The sequence below is a fragment of the Cetorhinus maximus genome, chromosome 7 (assembly GCF_964194155.1).
Source record: "Cetorhinus maximus chromosome 7, sCetMax3.hap1.1, whole genome shotgun sequence".
Taxonomy (NCBI): Eukaryota; Metazoa; Chordata; class Chondrichthyes; order Lamniformes; family Cetorhinidae; genus Cetorhinus; species Cetorhinus maximus.
The window spans coordinates 138,904,946-138,928,875 of record NC_135885.1 but is presented as its reverse complement, the minus strand read 5'-3'; the positions used below and the strand labels follow the sequence as shown (position 1 = coordinate 138,928,875).

The following is a 23,930-nucleotide window of genomic DNA, read 5'->3' as shown; positions in this document are numbered from 1 at the left end:
CCTAGTTCTGTTCTTATATAAATTTTACAGAGGGCTGTGGGGGTAACCTAATAGAGTTCTTTATGATTATGAAAGGTTTTTATCGAGCGCATAGAGAGAGTGCATTTCTATTTGTGGGGAAGAGCAAAACCAGAGGCCATCCACATAAGATAGTCACCAAAATATCAAGTAGGGAATTCAGGATAAATGTCTTTACCCAGAGAGTGGTGAGAATGTGGAACTCACTACCACAGGGAATGGTTGAGGTGATTAGCATGGATGCAATTAAGGGGAAACTAGATAAACACATGAGGGAAAAGGAAAGAGAGGGTTATGCTGATAAAGGAAGAATGAGGGGAGGTTCAAATGAAGGATAAAGGCTGGCATAGATCGATAGGGCTGAATGGCTTGTTTCTATCATACATTCAATGCAATTCTGTGCTGTCGGCATGACCTCTGGTTCTCTCTAACCAAGTTGAAATAATAAGTCCACGTAAACACGATCCAGTTCTCATTATTTAATATATCAAATTAGAGATAATTTGGGCACATAAAAGGTATATTCCCTCAAAAGGGAAAGGTAAGGTAAGCAAATCCAGAGCTTCCTGGATGACAAAAGAGATAGAGATTAAATGAAAAAGAAAAAGTATGCTTATGACAGGTGTCAGGTGAATAATACAACTGAGAACCAAGCTGAACAAAGAAGGTTCAGAGGGGAAGTGAAAGAGCAAATAACAGAAGCAAAGAGGGAGTATGAAAAGAGGCGGGCAGCTAACATAAAAGAGAATCCCAAAGACTTCCATAGGCATATAAACAGTAACAGGCCAGTAAAATGTGGGAGGTGTAGGGTCTATTAGAGACCAAAAAAGTGGATTCATGCTGAAGGCGGTGTGAATACCTGAGGTATAAATTAATACATTTCATCTGGCTTTACCAAGAAAGAAGATGCTACACAGGCTATGAAGAAGAGGAGGCAATTAATACACTGGAATGATTTAAAATTGATAAGGAGGAGGTATTAGATAGGCTGTCTGTACTTAAAGATGATAAAGCACCACAATCGGATGAGATGCATCAAAGGGAAGTGAAGGTGGAGATTGTGGAGATGCTGCACACAATTTTTTCTAGCCTTCCTGAAACTCAGGGGTGAATCCAGAATTGCGAATGTTTTACACCCTTGTTTGAAAAAGGGTGTAAAGATAAGCCCAGCAACTACAGGCCAGCCAGTTTAACTTTGGTGGTGGGAAACTTCTAGAAAAAGTGGGTGGAATAATACAGGGACGAGCCCCCCTACCCCCCCACCCCCAAAACCATGTTGGTTTGAAGCTGACCGGCTCCACACTGACCAGCACCAAAGCAATAAAGTGCTGCGGTGCTCACAAACGATGGCCGAGCTTTCAGGCGATCTGATTGGCCAGTAGCTCCATCAGTCCCGGCAGAGCCAGGAAGGCACCAATGGCTTGCAGCTGAAGAGTGGAGCCCAAAGCCTAGGATCTCTGGAGCAGGTAAGTCCGGGGTCTTGAGTTGGGAGGGTGTGGGTGCGTTAGGGAGAAGGACAGTTGGGGGAAGAGGGTAGGTTTAAGAAAGGAAGTGAGTAGGAAAGAAGTGGGGGGGGGAGTGGCATTCAGTCTAAGAGGGGGCCGCGCCATGATTGACAAAGGGCAGCACCCAAAGAACAAACCCCCCACCCCCTCGCCCTTTAAGCATTTGTGGTTAAAAATCAGGCTTCCAGCTCCCACCCTGCTGTCCACACCAAATGTATTGTGACATGGGCAGCATATTATTAGGGTCAATAGTCTTGGTAACAAGCCTAATTGACCCTTAATTGGTCATTTTAATATGACGGGCAGGCTGCAGATTTCAGCGCCCGCCCGTCCCCCATATTATGGGAGTGAAGTTGAGGTGGGAGGAAAGGTGGTAGGATGGGTACCCACCCCAATTTACATGCACCCATTTCCCCTCCCCCCCAACCACCTCAACCGCAGGAAACACGCCTGACAGGGTCGAGTAAAATTCAGCCCAATAATTTGGGACAAAATTAAGAGCCACATGGACAAATGTGGGTTCATTAAGGAAAGCTAGCACAGACTTGTTAAGGGAAAATTGTGTTTAACTAACTTGCTGGAGGTTTTTGAAGCAGTCACATAGAGGGTTGATAAAGGTTATCCTGTTGATGTGGTGTACATGGACTTAGAAAAGGCACTTGATACAGAGTTGCACAATATACTTGTGAGCAAAGTTATAGCTCATGGAATAAAAGGGAAAGTAGCAACATGGATACCAAATTGGATGAGTGAAACAGATTAGGTTAATGGATGTTTTCGGTCTGGAGGAAGGCTTGTCATGGAGCTCTCCAAGGGTCAGTGTTGGGACTCTTGCTCATCCTAATATATATTAATGACCGAGACCTTGGTGTACAGGGCACCATTTCAAAATTTGCAGATGATGCAAAAGTTGGAAGGATTGTGAACTGTGAGGGGGATAGTGTAGAATTTCAAAAGGACATAGACAAGTTGGTGGAGTGGGCGGACAGTGGCAGATGAAGTTTAATGTGGAGAAGAGTGAGGTGATTAATTTTGGCAGAAAGAGCATGGAGAGACAATATAAATTACAGTGACATATCACTGAAAAACTCTCCATCTGCACATGCACGCACAAAATACACCACCTTGCATGACATTGCCACCAAACACAGCCATAAAGTAAAGGATACAAATCTGAGGGGGCTGCAGGAGCGGAGGGACCTGGGTGTAAATGTACACAAGTCATTGAAGGTGGCAGGACAGGCTGAGAGCGTGATTAATAAAGCAACCAGTATCCTAGACTTTATTAATGCAGGCATGAAGTACAAGTGCAAGGAGGTTATGTTGAACTTGTATAAGGAGCTCATTCTTAGCTGGAGTATTGTGTCTAGTTCTGGTCTCTGCACTTTAGGAAAGATGTGAAGGCATGGGCTGCGGTGCACTGGGTGGGGGAGGGGGGGGACGTGAGCGTGTGTGTGTGTGTGTAGGAAGATTGAGTTCAAACTGTACTTTAATAGCAGACTTCAGGCAATCTAATAAGTGCTGAGAAAATCCAAGTGTTTTGGAGTCAGAGTTGGTAAATGCATGAGTTCTTAGTGACCAAGTGAGGTAAATTTTCTCAGTCACTGTTTCATGTGGTAACTTGACCAAATGGTTCACCTGCCCAGTGTAGAACCCACCCAATGCAGTCAACGCAATAAGAATCAATACTTCAATAAATTCAGTTGTTATTGCTTTGTTATGCAATGTTGCATTATTAGGAGCCCACGAAGCAATGCAATGCAAGAAAACTCATTGGTGAGTAGCAGGATATTGAAAGCTGGGTTGCATTGCTGCTAATGAAAGTTCCAGAAGCACCAGACATCATGAAGTACTTGATCACTTCCTAGGGTATATCAAGAAATTGCTGGGCAGGCTATCAGAAATCATGAATTAAGATCATCTGGAGACAATTGTTGGGGATGGTGGCAGACTGGCCAAGGGACATAAACACAAGAAGGATTTAAATAATACTACACAAGAGGATATCTATTTTTGCAGCATCAGGCCATCTCAGCAGGGGAATGGCACACAGAGCAGCGAGAGAGAAAACACGATGGAGAAAGTGGTGGAAAATGGTTTTACTGTGCAAAAAGAAAGACATAGTGCCTTCGATGACCACTGGGCATCTCAAAGTGCTTCACAGCCATTGAAGTACTTTTGTAGTGTGGTCACTTTTATAGTGTAGGAAACGCAGCAGTCAATTTGTGAACCTCAAACTCCCAGAAACAGCAACATGATAATGGGCAAATAATCTGTTTCTGTGATGTTGATTGAGGGTTAAATGTTGGCTAGAACACCGGGGATACATCCCCTTCAAAATAGTGCCACAGGATCTTTTAGATCCAGCCGAGAGAGCAGACAAGGCCTCAGTTTAACATCACATCTAAAAGAAGGGAATGCAGCTTAAAGGGAAATGTCAGTCTGGATAAAGTAATTGAAAAGCAAATAATTCCCTTGAAAAAGACTAAGAGGAGATATTCCAACCTGGACTGATCTAGGATTAGCCATCGAAGACTTTTCCTGACCACAAATGTATATTCCACTAAATCTGTCTCTTTTGATTACCTTAGTGGCATTCTGCCAATCAGACTACTTTGCACTCTTGGTATTCATTCTCAACGCTTACACCAAAATGAAAGACTGTTTTCAAATGTAATCCCAGGTGAGATATCTCTTCTCAAAGGGAATGTATGAAAAGAATCTTCCATCTTTCCCTCCCCTCACCCCACCTTTGCCCTACTCCATGACTGAATTAATTCCTTACATTGAAAATACTGTGCCCGCAACAATGTTCTACTATGAAGTTGCAGAGTGTCACAAAACTGTGTTTTCATAGTAGATTTATTGGAATAGTTGCTTTTTAAAAAATAAAAACAAAGAAAATTGTCAAGATCCTCTCTTGCATCTCAATGTAATTGTCAATTTGCACTGGCAAAGGCACTGCTTTTTTGAATGAGGTGTTAAGCCAAGGCCCAATCAACCCTCCGAGGTGGATGCAAAAGATCCCATGGCACCATTTTGAAGAAAAGCAGGGGAATTCTCCCCAGTGGCCTGGCCAATATTTATCCCTCAATCAACATCACAAAAACAGGTTACCTGACCATTATCACACTGTTGTTTGTGGGAGCTTGCTGTGCGGCAATTGGCTGCTGTGTAAGGTTGCCAGCCATAATTAAATGCATTTATGGACACTTCAACACATGGCTTTCCCCCATGGACCAGCCATTATCGACCAGCACATCCATCCTTGTGACGTATAGCCTTCCTACGCCAACTGGAGAGCAAAAGGACTCATTACCCAATTGGATGATGCTTAGCTGTCAGCCAAACAGCCTTTTTCTCCCCATTTTCAATATTTTATTTATTGGAAAGAGAAATGTCAAAAAAAAAATGACAAACAAAAAAAACAACCTTTTTTAATGTTCCAATGATTTTTCTCCAGGGTTGTATGCAGCAGGCCAATCCTGGAGGGTTGGCAACCCTACTGCTGTGTTTCCTGCATTTAATGGTGAAATTATAGTACTATAAAAGTAATTAAATGGCTGTAAAGCATATTGAGATGTCTGGTTATTGTGTAAGGCGCTATATAAGTGTATCTCTTTCTTTCTTTTCATAATCCCTACTCCTCCCCATCACCCCACCCCACTCCCGCCTCTCACTGCAGCTTGGTCCCATTTTAATGACGGCATGGTGTTTAATATGAAGTATCTACATTAATCTTACACTCACGCCTACCACTGGACCTGACTCTGTGGAAACCATATAAGATAACGTATTATGGTACTTTTTAAAATGTATATATATTCCTTCTTGGGGTGTGGGTGTCATTAGCAAGGCCAGCATTTTTTTTTGCCCATCCCTCATTGCTCTTGAACTGAGTGGCTTGTTAGGCCATTTCAGATGACAGTTAAGAGTCAACCACATTGCTGTGGGTCTGGAGTCGCACGTAGGCCGGACCACGTAAGGACAGCAGATTTCCTTCCCTAAAGGGCGTTGGTGAACCAAGTAGGTTTTTACAGCAATCGATGGTCGTTTCATGGTCGCCATTACTGATACCAACTTTCAATTCCAGATTTATTAATTGAACTAAAATTCCATGGTGGGATTTGAACCCATATCCCCAGAGCATAGCCTGGCTTCTGGATTATAAATCCAGTACCATTACCACTATGCCACCAATTGTCTTCAAGATAGATTAGAACAAAAAAAAGAGAAAAACAAATGAAGCAACTGGAACCTCGGGAGAAATGAAAGGTAACAATTTAATTCTTAAACAATATTTGGTTGGTTGGTTGTTCGTCTTTCGAGGTGCTCCCATACGGACTCGAAACGTTAACTCTGTTTCTCTCTCCACAGATGCTGTCAGACCTGCTGAGTTTTTCCAGCATTTTCTGTTTTTATTTCATGTGACCAAAAACAATATTTAACATGGAATCTATGGGTGACAACTGCTTCAGGGTTAACAAGAGTGAAGAACCTTGGGGTCCATTTATTTATTAATTTTTCAAAATGTTATCAATGCCCTCGAGCTGTTTGAATTATGTGACTTAAAAAAAAACACAAGTAAATAGACCGTTCAAGGCAATTAGCCCAATGGTAGAAGTGTGAGGGAGAGTCGGAAAAAACAGTTTCTCACTAATAAGCAGGAAACTAGTTTTGTGACTAACCTAATGTCATAGCAATTCATTTACTGAAAAATATGATGTATCTGATTAATTAGCTCATGGATTGCTGACAGCTGCAATTGTTCAGTAAATATTGAAAGATATTCTGTTGAGCGCATGTGTGTTATGAAGAAAATATTAAAATTACTCACTTAATTACACCCCATTTTTCTGGTACTACTAAGTGCTACTCGTTTGCCAGTGCCTCGGGCTTCCGTTTGTTTTATTCTGCCTGGTCCATATTGCTTCTGACATAACAGCATTTGTCACTATTCAGCTGAGAATTGATTAAGGCTTTGTCTCAGCAAGTCTGTCATAAGGCATCAGGGAATCAAGCGAGAGGAGGCACAGCATATGAAAAGCAATCACTAACATTCAAACTGTCAGTGCTGGATTTTCAGAGCCACGCTGACATGCGTTCCATGTCCTTTTCAACTGATTATATCAGGCAGAAAACCAAGCACCTTAGAGAAAGAATCTATAAGACCAAACAAGGCTCCAGGTGCAACTGAGAGAGCACGGGAGTGTTGCCTGCAAAGCTATTTGGCAAATTCTAAATGATGACGATTATGCCGATATGAATGTTTTCTGCTAAACCAATTCAGCTTCCTTTCCCAACATATTTCCCGTGCAGTACAACATTCTACAAAGGTTCTGCTTTCCTTATTTGTCCCTTGCCATAAAACTAAGCAACATTAAGGATTCTTGCAGTGTGAGGAAAGCGGTCTTGATGAACATTTGAACAATGTTTGATACTGGCTCTCAAGATGTTAACAAGGTTTTTTTTATTAGTAACTGCACTGTAGCTAACACAGAGATATCTGAAGCAGGTGCCTCAATTGGATACACCATCAGACATAAACGCATTAACCTGAGAAATCTCCAGGCAGGCATTTGTTGAATTGTGCAGGTGCGATTTGATGTGTGTTGCTCCAACTAATTTTGAAGCCGGGTTACGGCCCTGAATAAATTAGATGGAAAACTATTTTGGTGAAAGGATGTTTCTTTTCATGAAAATTATGCTTAATAATCCAATTCCATGAGCACTGTGGTTGAAAGAGTCAATGGCGACTTTGCTGATGAAATCAAAAATAGTTCTATTTTATCCCATCAGCCCTATATTTACAACCAGTTAAAAAAAAACACAGGAATTTAACTCATTTTCTATCTGATGCATTTTGAAGGGCGTAAAATTCATCTATTAATGTGTAATTTGTGCACGTCAGTTTTTGTTCGCAATTAAAGATCCTGCTAACAAAGTTGCATTCTTGGAAATTGCACATTTCAAAGTTACATGGCAGTTCATTACTTACGGAGAAAAACAAGCCTGTTTTTTTCATTAAAAGTGAAATTTAACTTCACTGTGGTGATTTCCAATTACACCAAGACTTGTTACCTTAATATAGGCTGAATAAATGTCTTGTGAGTGTGACTGAGTTCAGTTGCCTTGTTTGTGCAGTTAACTCTCAGTGGCTGATTCTGTGGTTATTTTACATAGAGCAGCCCTGGCCAATATTATTTAGTAGATTCCGTTTGTGTAAAAATCATTCTTATCCTTATTCACTTGGTTCTAATTGAAAAGGTCAGAATGCCGGGTGAAGCAAATTTGGCTGTGAGTCTGTCTGTACAGTGCATAATGAGAACCTGACTTTGAGGCAGGTCTGGAAAAGTGGCACTGTCTCAGGAGGTATAACAATTCTGACTGTTGGAAATGCCACTGGTCCCAGTATAGATGGTGACAGTAACACAACTGGAATTGAAATATAACAGAGGACATGGGGATTCCACAAACAAAGAGGGCTGCATCTATTAAAAGTGCTATTTATGGAGAAATGCACATTCGTAGTACATTATCACATCCCAGAGAAGTTCACATGCAATGAATTGTATTATGTTGTTACACAGGCAAACATGTCAATCATTTTGCATGCAGGACCATACGTGTTGCACAAGGAATGAAATAAATAGTGACCATGAAAATTGAATGGCTCCCTTGTTCTTTAAATACTGCCAGGGGATTTTTAGCATCCTGCTGAATTACTGGGACAGACAGTTTGATTTAACATTGCATCGGACAGATTGTATGCTCAAGTCCTAGACTGAGACTGGAACCCACATTTTGACTTCAGGGCAGGACTGTTATTAGCTGAGACAAGCTGATGTATGTAGCGCAGTACATTACCCAAATAATGATGTGTTTCTTCCACACTGGCTGGGGAGGGAACACCATATATCAGGTTGCTAAAGGAGAGCTAAAATAGGTAGAATGAATATCCCAGCATCATTTGAACCAGTTTGAGTTCCCAATTCATGGAGATGAGGATAGCACAAACGAAACGCGATCCACTTCCTCCCAGTCCCGTGTCCCCCAGGCTTCTAACAGTGCCTGCCCCTACAAATCATGCAAAGTGACATTTAAATGATTTGCCAGATTCATATGCCATGACTTCTGGCTTGTAGCAGGAGGTTCATGGCAGGCATTTTAGATAAACTTGGTGGGAGCACCCCAAACTCAGAGCTTACCACCAGCACAGAGCGAAAAGCTGCAGGAGGGTTTATTGTGGCGCCCCGACGTAGGGACTGACTGCTTCTTTAATAGGTAGAATTCTTTGGAAATTACAAGTAGGTTAGACTTAACCTTTCGGCTGTGTGAGCTTAAATGAAAAACCTGCAGAGACCTCAAAACTGTAAAGTTCCTCTTTCGTCTTATCTCTCTCTCTCCCCCTTTGTACGTACAAAGTACAGGTTATCAACTCAAATTTGGCATCATCTATTACTTATTGATGTACATTTCTCCTTTTACACCCTTCTTGATCTTTACACCGTGGGCCTAATTAGTCTTCCATTGAGAAGCAAGTCATTGTAGAATTACAGAATAGCACAGAAGGAGGTCACTTTATCCATCAAGTTTGCACTGGCTCTTTTGAAATACAATCCAGATTTCCCCATATCCCTAATTTGTTGTCTCTTTTAAGTATTTATCCAATCTCCTTTTGAAATATGTCTCATATTTAAATTAGTCAGAATAGTGCCAGGCTGGGAAAATACAAATCATCTTAAAACATTGTTGGGTCAGAGGGGTGTGGAGGGGATGGAGGTGCTCCTCTTCCTACCACCATCGCCCCCTCCCCCACAGATAAGAATGCAACCACAAAACAAGCGAAAGCTCTGATCTAACAGCACACGCTTCCAGTCTAAATATAAACGGAAGAAGGAAGTGACAAGGATCACAGCAAAATTTAAAAAGTGATCCAGGCAGGTTGCCTCGATGAGAAGGTTTCCTGAATTACAGAGTAAGGTCAGTCACTGAGAGAATTCAAGTCAAGCGGAATGCAGGAAAGCCAAAAATGGTATTAATCCACACACACATTTCCGTACACACATGGATTTGAACTTATATCTGGAGTTGAGCGATTGGTAAATCTCCTAACGGCAAATGATGAAGACACTGAAGCGAACACAACCCCTCATGATGGCCTATTTTGCGTGTACATCTGTTTCAAGATAAAGATAAACTGGTTCAACCACAGTTTCAAATATCTATACTGGAATTCAATTGAAATTCAAGGTAGAATTAGAATCAAATGCAACCACAGTCAGCTGCGGCTCAGTGGTAGCATGTTGCTTCTCAGCTGGAATGTTACGGGTTTGGGCCCCACTCCAGAGATTTGAACACAAAATCACAAACTCCAGTGTAGTACTGAGGGTGAAAGGCGTGAGACAGAAAACAGGTAACTATAGGTCAGTTAACCCAGGCAGTCACAGGAAAAAAATGCAAGAATCCATTATTAAGGAGTAATAGCAGGGTGCTCATTAAAACCTAACACAGTTAGGCAGAGTCAACATTGTTTTGTGAAAGGGAAATCATGCTTGATTAATTTATTAGAGTTCTAATAAGGGGAAGTAACAAAGAACGTGGATGTAGTGTATTTGGATTTCCAAAAGGCCACATCAAAGTTTACTATATAAAATAAGAGCTCATGGTGCAGGGGGTAGCATACTATCAGGGATAGAGGATTGATTGACTAACAGGAAGCAGAGAGCAGGAATAAACTGATCGTTTTCAGGTTGGCAAGCTGTAACTAGTGGTGTACACCTGGATCAGTGCTGGGGCCTCAACTATTTACAATCTATTTAAGTGACTTAGATGATGGCACCAAATGAATGGTTACTAAATTTGCTGATGACACAAAAGTGGAATACTGTGTACAGTTTTGGTCTCCTTATTTGAAAAAGGATGTTAATGCTTTAGAAGCAGTTCAGAGAAGGTACACTCGACACATTCCTGGAAAGAGGGGCTTATCTTATGAAGGAAGGTTGAACAGGTTGGGCCTGTGTCAAAACCAGAAAACTGGGAAAACCGAGCAGGACTGACCCAGCATCTATGGAGAGAGAAACAGAGTTGATGTTTCGAGTCCATATGACCTCTTCAGAGCTAGAGTCGGCAGGGAATGCATCCCCTCTGATACCTGCTGCCCTGCAGCCAGTTAACACTCAGTAGGGCGCTAGTTGCCTAAGGGTGAGACTTCTGCCCACATCGGGGGAGGAAATCCCACCTTAGAGAGCTGCTGGTCCATCCGATTGGCCAGGTTATTGTAGACCCCAGCAGTGCCAGATACGAGCAGTCGCTACTGCTGGGATTACAGGCAGTACCCACAGAAGAGGAGCTAACAGAGGTCAGACTTCAGGCAAGTTAGGGTCTTCCCAATGATGGTGAAACGTGTGCGGGGCTGGGTTGAATAGATTAAAGGAGGTTATGACCTTATGAGAGGTGTCTACAATGGGCACAGGGGACCCCCAAAGGAGGTGTCTCCCCCCTCACCCTGCCCCAAATCAGCTCGTTCAGTAAAAGCTGCCTGACTACCCACTTGGTATGGGTCGCCCCTTGCTGGGGCTAAAATGGCTGAAGGGGAAGGATGAGGCACTTGAGTAGCCATTATATGACACTTAAGGGCCTCAATGTGCCTAAGGGTGGGCAATCGCCTGACACTTCCAGCAGTCCCTGTAAAATGAGATATAGCTCTGGGCTGCCAAGCAGACCACATATTGCATTTTACCAGCCCTTCCCCTGCACCTTCAAATCCACTGGTGTGGGCAGCAAAATTCTACTCATGGTGTCCTGGCCAATATTTACCCCTTAATCAGCATCACAAAAACAGATTATCACATCATTATCTCATTCTGTTTGTAGCACCTTGCCATCTGCACACTGGCAGCGGCATTTTCTCCATTACTAGAGTGTCTACATTTCACACCATGCGGACATACAAGCATATGAAATAGGAGCAGAAGTAGGCCATTCGGCCCCTCAAGCCTGCTCCGCCATGCAATAAGATTATGGCTGATCTGTTTTTCTTTCAAATTCCACCTTCCCATCTACCTCTAATAGCCTTTGATTCCCTTGCCTAATAAGAATCTATCTACCGCCGCCTTAAACATATTCAATGAGCCCCCACCTTGACCGCCTTCTGAGGCAGAGAATTCCAAACTCACACAATCCTTTCAGAGAAAAAATGTCTCCTCGTCTCTGTCCTAAAAGGGCGACCCCTAATTTTAAAACAGTGCCCCCTAGTTCTGGGCTCACCCACAAGAGGAAACATCCTTTCCACGTCCACCTTGTCAAGACCATTCAGGATTTTATTTACTTTAATCAAGTCACCCCTCACTCTTCTAAACTCCAGTCTAGGCACAGTTCTAAAGACCAGTCTGCCTAACCTTTCCTCATAAGACAGCTCACTCATTCCAGGTGTAGATCTAATAAACCCTCTCTAAACTGCCTCCAATGCATTTACATCCTTTCTTATATAAGGAGACCAAAACTGCACATAATATTCGGGATGTGATCTCACCAATACCATGTATAATTGAAGCATAACATCCTTACTTTTATGTTCAATTCCTCTTGTAATAAAGGATAGCATTCCATTAGCATTCTTGATTAATTGCTGTACCTGCATACTAACTTTTTGTGACTCATGCACTAGAACACCTGGATCACTCTGCACCTTGGAATTCTGCAGCTGTTCTCCATTTAAGTAATACTCTGCTTTTTTCTTCTTCCTGCCAAAGTGAACAACTTCACATTTTCCTACACTACACTCCATCTGCCAGGTTTTTGCCCACTCACTCAACCTATCTATATCCATTTGCAACCTCCTTAAGTCCTCTTCACAACATACTTTCCTACCTATCTTTGTGTCATCTGCAAAACTAGCTATCATGCCTTCACCCGCCTCATCTAAGTCATTGATATAAATTGTAAAAGTTTGAGGCCCCAGTACATACCCCTGCGAGACTCCACTTGTCACATCCTGCGAACCAGAAAAAAGACTAATTTATGCAAGCTCTCTATTTTCTGCTAGCCAATTAATCTTCTATCCATGCTAATATGTTACCCCCACACCATGAGCTTTTATTTTCTGCCATAATACCTCATTGACTGTAAAGTGCTTTGGGATTCTCTTAAGTCATGAGAAGTCCTATATTAATTTAAGTCATTCTATTTAAATTAGAAGAAAAGGCAAAAATTAGACATACAATGATATTAATTGGATGTGGCAATGAATTTAAATGTGCAAGCTAATTGAGTTAAAATTAAGTAGATGTGATGGCATATGCAAAAGACAAAGAAATTATTGGTTTCAGTACTTTCCCCAATGGAGCACACATCAATTTTCATTAAACCAAACTCCAGACAAGATTGGATTGCATATTGGTCCCACAAGAGGATGCAATGCAGGTAAATAGGAGGAGAACTGATCAGTTAAGTGTGTGTAGTAATTATAGTTTTGAGAAACGTAGGACTGTAGCTTTAAGAATAATCAAGTGTTGTAAGATCACATGACCCATGTAAACCAACGAGTTAGCACTATGGGGAACCTCTAGGAGAGAATTCGTCTTCAGTTATAGAGTTTGATGCACGCATGTAGTTGCTGCAGCTGTCTTGTAAATAAAGTTAAACGTGTCCACCAAGAAAAGTTGCCTGGAAGATCAACTCTATAACAGTGTTGTTTCTCAGTGCCCTATGTTCAAATTGCTTTCTAAACTCTGCCATTTGAGGGCACCTGCCAGCTTCAAACTATTTTTCTTCCACTTTGAATGAGGAACAGGCAGCTCATTGAAACCTAAAGAAAGGGGATAATGCTCTCCACTGATCCCCACAAAAATAAACTTCAACTAAATGCCAAAGACAGTAGGGTGATTACTCCATGTTTCTGTTCCCTCAGGCTTAGGGTGTACCAATGGTTGCAGTAAGGAGGTAGAAATCTGACAAGCCTAGTCATTAGGAATGTAGCAGTCGCTGGTTTCATTTCCTGTGCAGTTCAATCCTGGGAGCATCCATCTGGCTGACACATTTTATTCTTGCATCAGTGTTACACATTGTATCCGAACTTCTACGAAATGAATACGAGAATAAATGATTTGTCTCAGCTGTAATACCTGAAAGCATTTCATTTGTACAGTTACTGGACAGAAACTCAAAGATTTTGTTGCACAAATGATTGCCTTTTACCGGCAGTTATTGCCAAGTGAAGGATGTCTTGTGTGCTGGATTGCAATCATCAATGTATTCAACAATGAAGACATGAATAATCAGTTGGCATTTTAAGCCCAAGATTATGTATGGGGTAGAGTTTCCACTTTGGGCGCAATTGGAAAATTGCAGCAAAAATGGGATTGAAATTGCACTGGTTAAGTTAAGCTTCAAGTTTCTGCTAAACTTTATTTGCATAATCACAAACATGAAATCTTCATGAATCAGTGCAATTGGGCAATGTATTAGAATGCAATCATTCTGTTTAAATTTTCATTATAAAGTACTTCTGGATTAATTTAATGGGGCTCAGTTAGATCAGTTGAGTAGATAGCTGGAGTGTGGCGCAGAATGATGCAATAGTTCATGCAGACCCTGTCTCCTCACCCTTCCCCATGCTTGATGCAGATGGTGTCCCTCAAGCTATGTAACCAATTGTCTCTGAGATGCCTATGGTCCCTCATGGACTATGGCTAATTACTTTACCTTGATGAATTTAAGAGCGGTAACCTGGTGCAGTTTCATTAATAGAGCTGAAATGAGCTTATCAGCAAAACTAGACATTCTTATTCTGCGTCCAGTCCTCCACCTGTGAGTAAAATGATTTAAAATCATTGATAACAACTTGAAAACCAAAGTGCGTCCATGTGTCTAAGAAAATCAGAACGGTTTGAAGAGTCCTCCTGAATCAGTGCATTCGGCAGGATCTCACCAGCAATTTCAAAATGGTGCTGTGGTCATTTCAGTGGGCGTGGCTTGATTCGGGCGAATTGGATCTTGAATCAGGAAGATTGATTGCGGAAAACACGAGCATAAGTGGTTTGGGGTGTAACTCACCTTCATTTTAAGTTCCCGTTCTTTTGCACTTATTTGGTCCATTCAGCCACAAGGCAACTGATATAACTAGCATTTTTAAGTGTCTTGCCTGAAATTGGGAATTCTGCAAAACGAGGATGCAATTCAGATGGTTTAGCATTCTAGCGTAGGCAATGACTTCTTGTGTATATACCAATGCCCAGAATTTACAAACAAACAAGAATCTGCAAGAGTAAGAACAAGAATAAGAGCAGGGAGGTTATACTGGAACTGTATAAAACGCTGGTTAGGCCACAGCTAGAGTATTGCGTGCAGTTCTGGAATCTGCATTATAGGAAGGGTGTGATTGCATTAGAGAGAGTGCAGAGGAGATTTACCAGGATGTTGCCTGGGCTGGAGAGTTTCAGTTATGAGGAGAGATTCAATAGACTGAGGTTATTTTCCCTGGAGCAGAGGAGATTGAAGGGGGACATGATTGAGGTGTATTAAAATTATGAGGGGCATAGATAGGAGCTTTGCCCCTTGGTGGAGGGATCAATAACCAGGGGGCATAGATTTAAGGTAAGGGGCAGGAGGTTTAGAGGGGATGTGAGGAAGAATTTTTTCACCAGAGGGTGGTGGGAATCTGGAACTCACCACCTGAAAGGGTGGTAGAGACAGAAACCCTCATTAACATTTAAGAAGTATTTGGATCTGCACTTGCGATGCCATGGCATACAAGGCTATGGGCCTAGTGCTGGAAAATGGGATTAGAATAGTTAGGTACCTGTTTGACCGTCACAGACTTGATGGGCCAAAGGGCCTTTTTCTGTGCTGTAGACCTCAATAACTCTATGATTCTATGTGTAAGCAAACGTGCTTTGTTAATGTGTGATACGGGATCATAAATAGTAAAGTCAAGATTCTCCCAGAAATCTCGGGACACATAATTAATTTCATGAATCAGGTTTTTTAAAATAATTTCCCTGCCTATATATATATAGGTTTTGTACAGATTGGTAAGGGTCCCTATGATTGAAATTTAATATAAAGTTTTCAGAAGCTGTAGTCTTCACATAACTCCTGTCACCAACAACGTGAATGAGATCGCACTGGTGACCAATGAATCTTCCAACGCAAGTAACTGATTCAAATACAGTGCCAATAACTCTATTTTAAAGTTTCCCATTCGATTAGCAAAACAATTTTCCAGGGCCATGTAGACTTGTACTAGAAATGACAATTCAATAATTGATCAGTGCCTAAAAACACAGCAGTACACTTTGATTCTGTACGATTGGCGCTCTTATGGTGCTAATCAATCACCACCCCCAGCCTGTCAATGGCAACAAACAGCTCGAGTAGCGCTTTAGATGGGACAGTGATTTGTAAGTAAAGACAAGGTAATGTCTCCATCAGTGAACAAAAACTCTGGGCTGGATTTTACATATTTCAGCAGAGCAAGGGAGGCAGAACAGACGCTCCTGCCCCCACCATCTAAACTCATCCAATCAAGTGTTGGATGGCCAATTGGTGGCCGCCCAGTGTGGAGGAGGCCAATTAGAGGTGCAAAGTGGGACTCCGCACCCAATCGGCACCATAGGCCAGGACATCATGCAGCAGAGGGGCAAATAAAGGCCCCCTAGCTCTCTGGATCTCTCTTTATTTTTTTTGAAGGCTCAAAAAAGCTCAAAAATGAGTTAAAGACAGATACGGACTCTGCCACCTTTCCCAGCAGATTCTGCCGCTAAGGTTCAGCCCTGGTCCCAGTGGCAGGCCTTTCCTTCCGCCCTTTGTGCCGCCTCGTCATAGCTGCTGCAAATTGCTCCCAAACATTTTCACAGCTGACGCTCAAAAAAAAAAATACAGCGGGCAAGAAAAAATTGTGGACAAATGGGTCATTAGCAAGCTCAATACCTTGTTAATCTGTAATTTCAAAATGGCGGGCAGACTGCCGGATGCAATTTTGGAGATTAGGGTGATGGCACTGTGTTGCCGACCCAATGTCATCACGCCCTAATTTTACATTCCCACTGGGGAGGAGGATGTGGGGGGGGTTGGGGGGGAGTCAAAGTGGGCAGCCTGAACGGTTTATGGATGTAAAATCCAGCCCGATGCTGCGCTGTACTAGACAGCGTAGAGTGGCAGACTAGTAGCTGAAAGGTTTCTGAAACCATGCTGTCGGTTAACAATTTGTCCTTAATTTCCCCAGTGCAGTACAGTACAAGTAAACGCCCCTTCTAACCTCAATATTTTATGCAAATTGTTTCGCCTTTCAAAGATATTGCAGTTTTGATAGCAGGGAGCGCGGACATTTCAACTCAACCTTATTTCCATTGTTTGCATTTAATTGGACCTGCTAATTATCAGCTTGGTTACACTGACTGACATAGGGTGACAGGTAGATTAGTGGCACGACAGCACAGCATCAAAACGCAGCAGAACTCATGACGTATCACGTTTATCAATCAAACTGAAATAAAAGCCATCTCACCTGCCTGAGAGCGCTCAGGAGCAGCTAGCAACATCCCAAGAGCAAGGCAGTCATTATCCACCCCAGTCTCTAGCCGCATTTAAAAAAAATACATATCACATCTCTCTTTCAAGTGTTTACATATTCTTTCCCCCTGGCTCGCGCTGACCCCATCACCTTCCTCGTACCTGTTCCAAGGCTGATATAAAATACAGTCCAAGTCATTAGAACTTTCCTTAGCCTCTTTTCAAGAAAATAGTTGATGCATTGTCACGACTAAAATAAATCCACAAACATCAGCAAAATCCGAGGAATGTTAAAAATTTATAAAAGCATGAAGAAAGTAAAGCGCTGGGTAACAGCTACACAGGTTAGAGCTGGCATTACTTTTCATTTAATTTTTTTCACAGGATGTGGGCGTCGTTTGCCAGGCCAGCATTTATTGCCCATTCCTAATTGCCCCTTGAGAAGGTGGTGGTGAGCCGCCTTCCTGAACTGCTGCAGTCCATGTGGTGTAGGTACACCCACAGAGCTGTTAGGAAAGGATTTCCAGGATTTTGACCCAGTAACAGTGAAGGAGCGGTGGTATAGTTCCAAGTCAGGATGGCGCATAGCTTGGAGCAGAACATGCAGTGGTGACATTCCTATGCGTCTGCTGCCTTGTTCTTCCAGGTAGTATAGGTTGTGAGTTTGGCGGGTACTGTTGAAGGAGCCTTGGCGAGCTGCTGGTGTGCATCTTGTATATAGTACACACTGCTGCTACTGTGCGTTGGTATTGGAGGGAGCGAACATTTATTATGATGGATAGGGTGCAGATCATGTGGGCTACTTTGTCCTCGATGGTGTCAAGCATCTTGAGTTTTGCTGGAGCCATACTCAACCAGGCTTAGTGTAAGGGCATCTCTGGTTGGAACTGAAATAAAAAGACATGGGCCAAGATTTTGCCCTCATTGGGTGGGCTCGAAGGGAGCGGTTGGCAAGGCGACTGCTGCCCGCGATCAGGCCGCAACCACGATTTCACACTGGCGGCCCAATTAAGGCCCGCCCAGCGTGAAACATGTGCTGCAGAGCTCAGCGCTGCCTGTGTGGGGTTGGGGGGGGCGAGGAGGGTGAGTGGGGAACTTTGCGCATGCGCGCGGGTGTGCGCTGGAAAAGTTCCATGAGGCACAGAGCTGCCTCAGGGAGCTAAAGATTTAAAAAATTAAAAATAATGAATTTTAAAATGTTAAAAAACATGTCCCCTCATGTGACAGAGTCACATGAGCAGTGGCATGTTATGAATTAAATTTAAACATTTTTATTTGCTGTTGGAAACCTCATCCCGTCCGGGAGTGAGGGTTCCATAAAAATCCAAAGGCCGCTTGGCCTTTTCGACATCCAGCCATCCGTAAGATTGGACGGGTTGCGAAAAATTGAACTTAATTATTACTTTAATGGCCTGCATAGTAGACCTTTTAATTGTCAGCGGGCACGCTGCCAACTCCCGTGCATGCCCGCCAACCGAAATATCGTGCGAGCTCACGATGACATCGGGACGCTCACCCAATGCCGTCGCGCGTCCATTTTACGCTTGTTTGGGTCAGGCACGTGCCTGCCCGATGGGCGACAAAGTCTGGCCATGGTGTGATACAGGGCAATGCCCCATCTTTCACATATTGACTCACTATTAAAATACCCGGTGGCAAATACAGAAACACGAGTTATTGCCATTCAGTTGCATGTGTTTAAGCTAAAATATAAGCCCGTACCAGAAGGGGCAGAATCAATCAATAAGAATGCCTACAAGAACAGCAAGTGTACCTAGTACTGGCTGCCATCATTGTTTAGTGAAGCAAATCTTACCAGAATAGGATTTCTTGAGAATTATGAGATTTGCAGACCATTAGAAAATGGTGTTCGATGTTTAAAGAAAGTGATCATGGCCTTTTATGGGTCTCTTTACATGACAGAGCTTTTATTAAAAATCTGTGGTAATACAAACACTGGCCGGGATCTCACCTTTTGTTTGGAAGGTATGAAATATTTTAGTGGCCTTTGGAGGGTTTTGGAAGCAATTTTGCACCATACTAAAAGAAAAATTGAGGCTTAATTTTTTTTTTCAAATCACAAGGGTTTATAACTGTAACAGTAACTGTAACTGTAACAAGTCTATAACAAGTAAACTGATACTTGTACTGTTCGCACTGAGTGTAATAATTTTATGGACTTCTTGTTGATGTTATGAGAATGCGCAAGTTGGCTGCTGTATTTCCTGCAATACTGATTACACTTCAAAAGGACTTCATAGCCTGTGAAAGGTTTTGGGATGTTCTGAATTCATGAAAGGTGCTATAAAAATGCAAGCCTTTCTTTTCTTTGTAGAAAGACACCACAAAAGTTAACATGCAAATTATGAGAGTTTCATGAAAGGTCATCTAGACCTGAACCGCCAACTCTGTTTTGCTCCACAGATTCTGCCTGACCAGCTGAGTATTTCCAGTACATTTTGTGTTTATTTCCAATTTCCGGCATCCACAGTATTTTGCTGCTGAGCATGTATGTACCTCAAGACTTCCCCCATGTCCCTGTGTTTGACAGATGTGTTTGACGTGTTGAGCAATTGTAAAATAATGGTGTACTTGGTAAAGAAGTCGATAATGACGATGAAGTCAGTGCCATGGACGAAGAGGCCAGGTGCGATTTTGGACCAAGGGTAGGTAGGAATTTCATATGGAATCAATGGTGCTTTGTGCTGATTTGGCAGATGCTCTTGACATGCCTCGCACTTCTTAACGGCGACTTCAATGTCATTGTTCATACCCGGTCAATAGACTGACTCTTTCATGAGTCTTCTCATCCAATGTATGAGTGAGGAAGTTGTAGAAGAATGTCAGGTCACAAAGATTCTGGCATCATGATCTGCCTGCCTTTGAAAATGTCTCCCCAGGAGATGGCTAGCTCATCCCGACAAAGCCAAAAAAGGTCTCACATGTTCGTGGACATGCTGAATTGAATTAGGCCACCCTTTATTGATGGTTTTCCACAGGTTCTGTAGCGTAGAATCTTTTGCTGTTTCTTGTTGTAGCGGTCAGTGTTTGCATGGCGCAAAATGTACCAGGTCAATTTCAAGTTCATGTCAATGAAGTCAAATTGTGGATCTAAGGATATATCTTCTGTTTTCGCTGGGTTAGGTAATCTGCTAAGTGCATTCGATTTGATGATCAAGTTACCTGGCTTGTACCTAATCTCACAGTCATAACCCTGAATCTCTATCAAGAGATGTTGCAATTTTGGCGGTGCACTGGTCAGTGATTTTCACCAAATCATCTCCAGTGGCTTGATGGAAGTGGCATGTAATTATACACTGGTCCACTCCTCCATCACCCCCAACTCCTCATCCCTTTCCCACGGCACCTTCCCATACAACCGCAGAAGGTGCAACACCTGCCCCTTTACCTCCTCCCTCCTCACCACCCAAGGCCCCAAACACTTCTCTCAGGTGAAGCAGTGTTTCACTTGCACCTCCTTCAGTTTGGTCTACTGTATTCACTGCTCCGCTTTGCGGAACACCTTGGCCCAATCCACAAGCATGACTCAGACCTTCCTGTTGCTTGCCATTTCAAAACACCATCCTGCTCTCATGTCCACGTGTCCGTTCTTGACCTGCTGTGACGTTCCAGTGAAGCCCAACGCAAACTGGAGGAATAGCACCTCATCTTCTGATTAGGCACTTTACAGCCTTCTAGACAGTGAGTTCAAAACTTCAGACCATGAGCTCTCTCCTCCCTCTTGACCCTTTTTTGAATCCAATTTTTATTTATTATTGTATTTTATCCGTTTATTTATTTGTTCTTTTTTATATCCTTTTTCTCCAAACCCTGCCTCCACCCACAGGGCCATCTGTCACTTGTTCTTATGTTTTGCTTTCACATATTGCTGATCCTTGTTCTGTTATTAACACCATCTGGTGTCTTACCTTTATGTCACTATCAGCGCCTTCATTATTCTTTAATATTACCATTAACATTCCCACTGTCTTGTATCCATGGCATCTTTGTCAATCTCTCCTGAGCTCCCACCTATCCCTGACCTTCTATTTTGCTCCACCTGCTCCACCCCTTTTAAACAGTATAAACTTCATCACATTTCTACCCCTCTTTAGCTCTGAAGAAGTCATACAGACTTGAAACATTAACTCTGTTTCTCTCTCCACAGATGCTGCCAGACCTGCTGAGTTTTTCCAGCATTTTCTGTTTTTACAATGAATAGTTACTACCTTTCTTAGGACCGATAATTCAAATCTCGGAAAAACTTTGGATGGTGCGGTGGTATCTATGTTTTCCACGAGACTGGCGATGTGACACATGTGTTCACCGTTCTTCATCTGATCAGCCTATCGTCATTTTCTGGTTTGTCAATCATCTCATGTGCATGTTTCTGATGGGATGCCAGGTGGTCATTCTTATTGCTTGAAGGTTCCCATTGTGTACGGTCTGTTTGGATCAGTGCACAGCTCTTTGTAGCTGCATCAGCTTTTGCTCCAGTGCGCTGCTGCTGCCAGTGACGCTCTCTGCCACATGCTTTGTAGAAACGCTGGGCATTTCCCTGGTGGATGCAGAAAGCCACACCTTCCACATGTCTTGTTAGGTTTGGGTGTTCTAATGAGCGCGTCAACATTTGGGGCTGCATTTAGGACCTGTAAGCTTTGTCAATCTGCAAAGATCACTTCATACTTACATCCATCCTTGAGTACTTCTTGGATGCTGTACATTTTGAACTTGTCTAGCAGAATGTTCTGGATCACTTCCATGGGAGCGGATCACCAACGATCACCAACTCAACAATTCTGTCTCCCAACTCAGCGTTTGAAAAATCGCAGGATGTACCCTTTTTCTGCATCTGCTGTTGAAGCCATCTACGGATTCTGCAGGCTGTTGTCGAAATGACATGAACTCTAGTCGATGAATACGGAAGTTTAACCTGATTCTGAACTGATTTTCCAATGTAGTCCAAGGGCAAAATTTTTAGCCCGACCAGCTCGAGCATAAAACCACACGCGTTGACGTCAGGCGAGTGTCCCGATGTCAATGTGCAATTGCGCAATATTTCGGTCGGCGTGTGCGTGCGAGAATCAGCAGCGCGCCCGCCGACAATTAAATGTCCTGTTAAGGCCATTAAAAAGACAACTGACTGACATTTTTCGCTACCCATCCAGCCTTACGGTGGGTGGGCAGGCGAAAAGGCCAAGTGGCCTTTGCACTTTTTAGGAAGCCTCATCCACGGTCCGGGTGAGGTTTCCTAAAGCAAATAAAAATTAAATAAACATTTTAAAATTTAATTAATAACATGTCCCTGCTCCTGTGACAGAGTCATATGAGAGGATGTTTCATTACACTATTCATTTTGTTATTTTTTTTGAAAATACTTCCCCTATGAAGTACGCACTCGCGCGCATGCGCAAAGGTCACCCTTGCCTCGTTCACACTACCCCTCCGCGCCTGCACAGGCAGCGCTGAGCGCTGCTGCTCTCATTTCACGCTGGGTGAGCCTTAATTGGCTTGCCAGTGTGAAATTGCCTTCCGGCCTCGATCGAGGGTGGTGGTTTGCTTCCCAACCCTCCCTGCCCACCCGACAAGGGCAACATTCTGCCCCATATCCTTCGCAGATCCTTTAGCTCTTAATCCAGATGTGTTCAGCCTGTGTAGACCTTCATTCCCAATTGCTAGGCTAATTTTTATGGCTTGCTAATCTATTCAGACATGCCTGAATCAAGAAACCATAGTTCTGTATGTTGTTTAAGCATTTTGAACTCGGTTAGTAGGTCACCTGCATCCCAATTCAAACTGGGGAATTTTGTGGACATTCTGATAATATCCTTTTGACATTCCTTCTTCTCTGCCCACAAAGACGAGTTGTGGCGGGAACGCACCATGGAGTATCGGCGTCATTGCTTCTTATTCAATTTATTGTTCAGCAACTCCCGAAGCCACCCATTATAACCACAACCTTCTCTGGCCCAATTTTTGTGACAGTTTTCTTTTTGAACCTCCCTTGCTCACTATCGATCCAGCCCACACCCTGGTCACTCGACCTCCCCAACTGAGCTAACCCAGTGCTGGTCGTCTCCACACGTTGTCCCACTCACAGAACTGACAGGCTATATGCATTGCAATCTCACCAGGAGAGATCCATCTGCTTACCTGCTCCTTACTTGAGCACTAGCTCAGCGCTTTCCTTTGCAGTCAGCACGCTACATTTTTAACACTCTCCGAATCTGTGACCTGGTTGCGGTCTGACCTAAATGTCGAGGGTCATCATGTATCATGGTCTAAAGCTGTTCACCATGTCGTACCTGTACTTAATCTTGCTGCCACCTGTTTGACCACTGCTGACCACCATGTTATGTTTCTATAGTGATATAGTGACCTTGGTCTTCTTTACTGTACAAGACACAAGGCACCAATTGGTCATAAGGGATTTGATAAAGGTGTTGTGAGCTCATTTATTAAGACTAGGAACATGAAGACAGTTATACATAGGTGCTTCTCAGGGTAGTGTCCTAGGCCCTACCAGCTTCAGCTGCTTAATAAATGATCTTCCTTCCATCATAAGGTCAGAAGTGGGGATGTTCGCTGATGATTTGCACAATGTTCAGCACCAATCGTGACACCTCAGATACTGAAACAGTCCATGTCCAAATGCAGCAAGTCCTGGACTATATCCAGTATTGGGCTGACAAGTGGCAAGTAACATTTGTGTAATACAAGAGCCAGGCAATGACCATCTCCAACAAGAGAGAATCTAACCATCGCCCCTTGACATTCAATGGCATTACCATCGCTGAATTCCCCATTATCAACATCCTGGGAGTTATCATTGACCAGGAACTGAACTGGACAAGCCATATAAATACTGTGGCTATAAGAGCAGGTCAAAGGTTA

At 42.9% G+C, this 23,930-nt stretch overlaps 1 protein-coding gene across 4 annotated transcripts in view; it reads right to left on the bottom strand.

The window, feature by feature from the left end:
* Positions 1-23,930, bottom strand: part of pcdh9 (protocadherin 9) — a 658,036-nt gene that overhangs the window by 382,017 nt on the left and 252,089 nt on the right. The gene's annotated exons all lie outside the window — the stretch shown is intronic.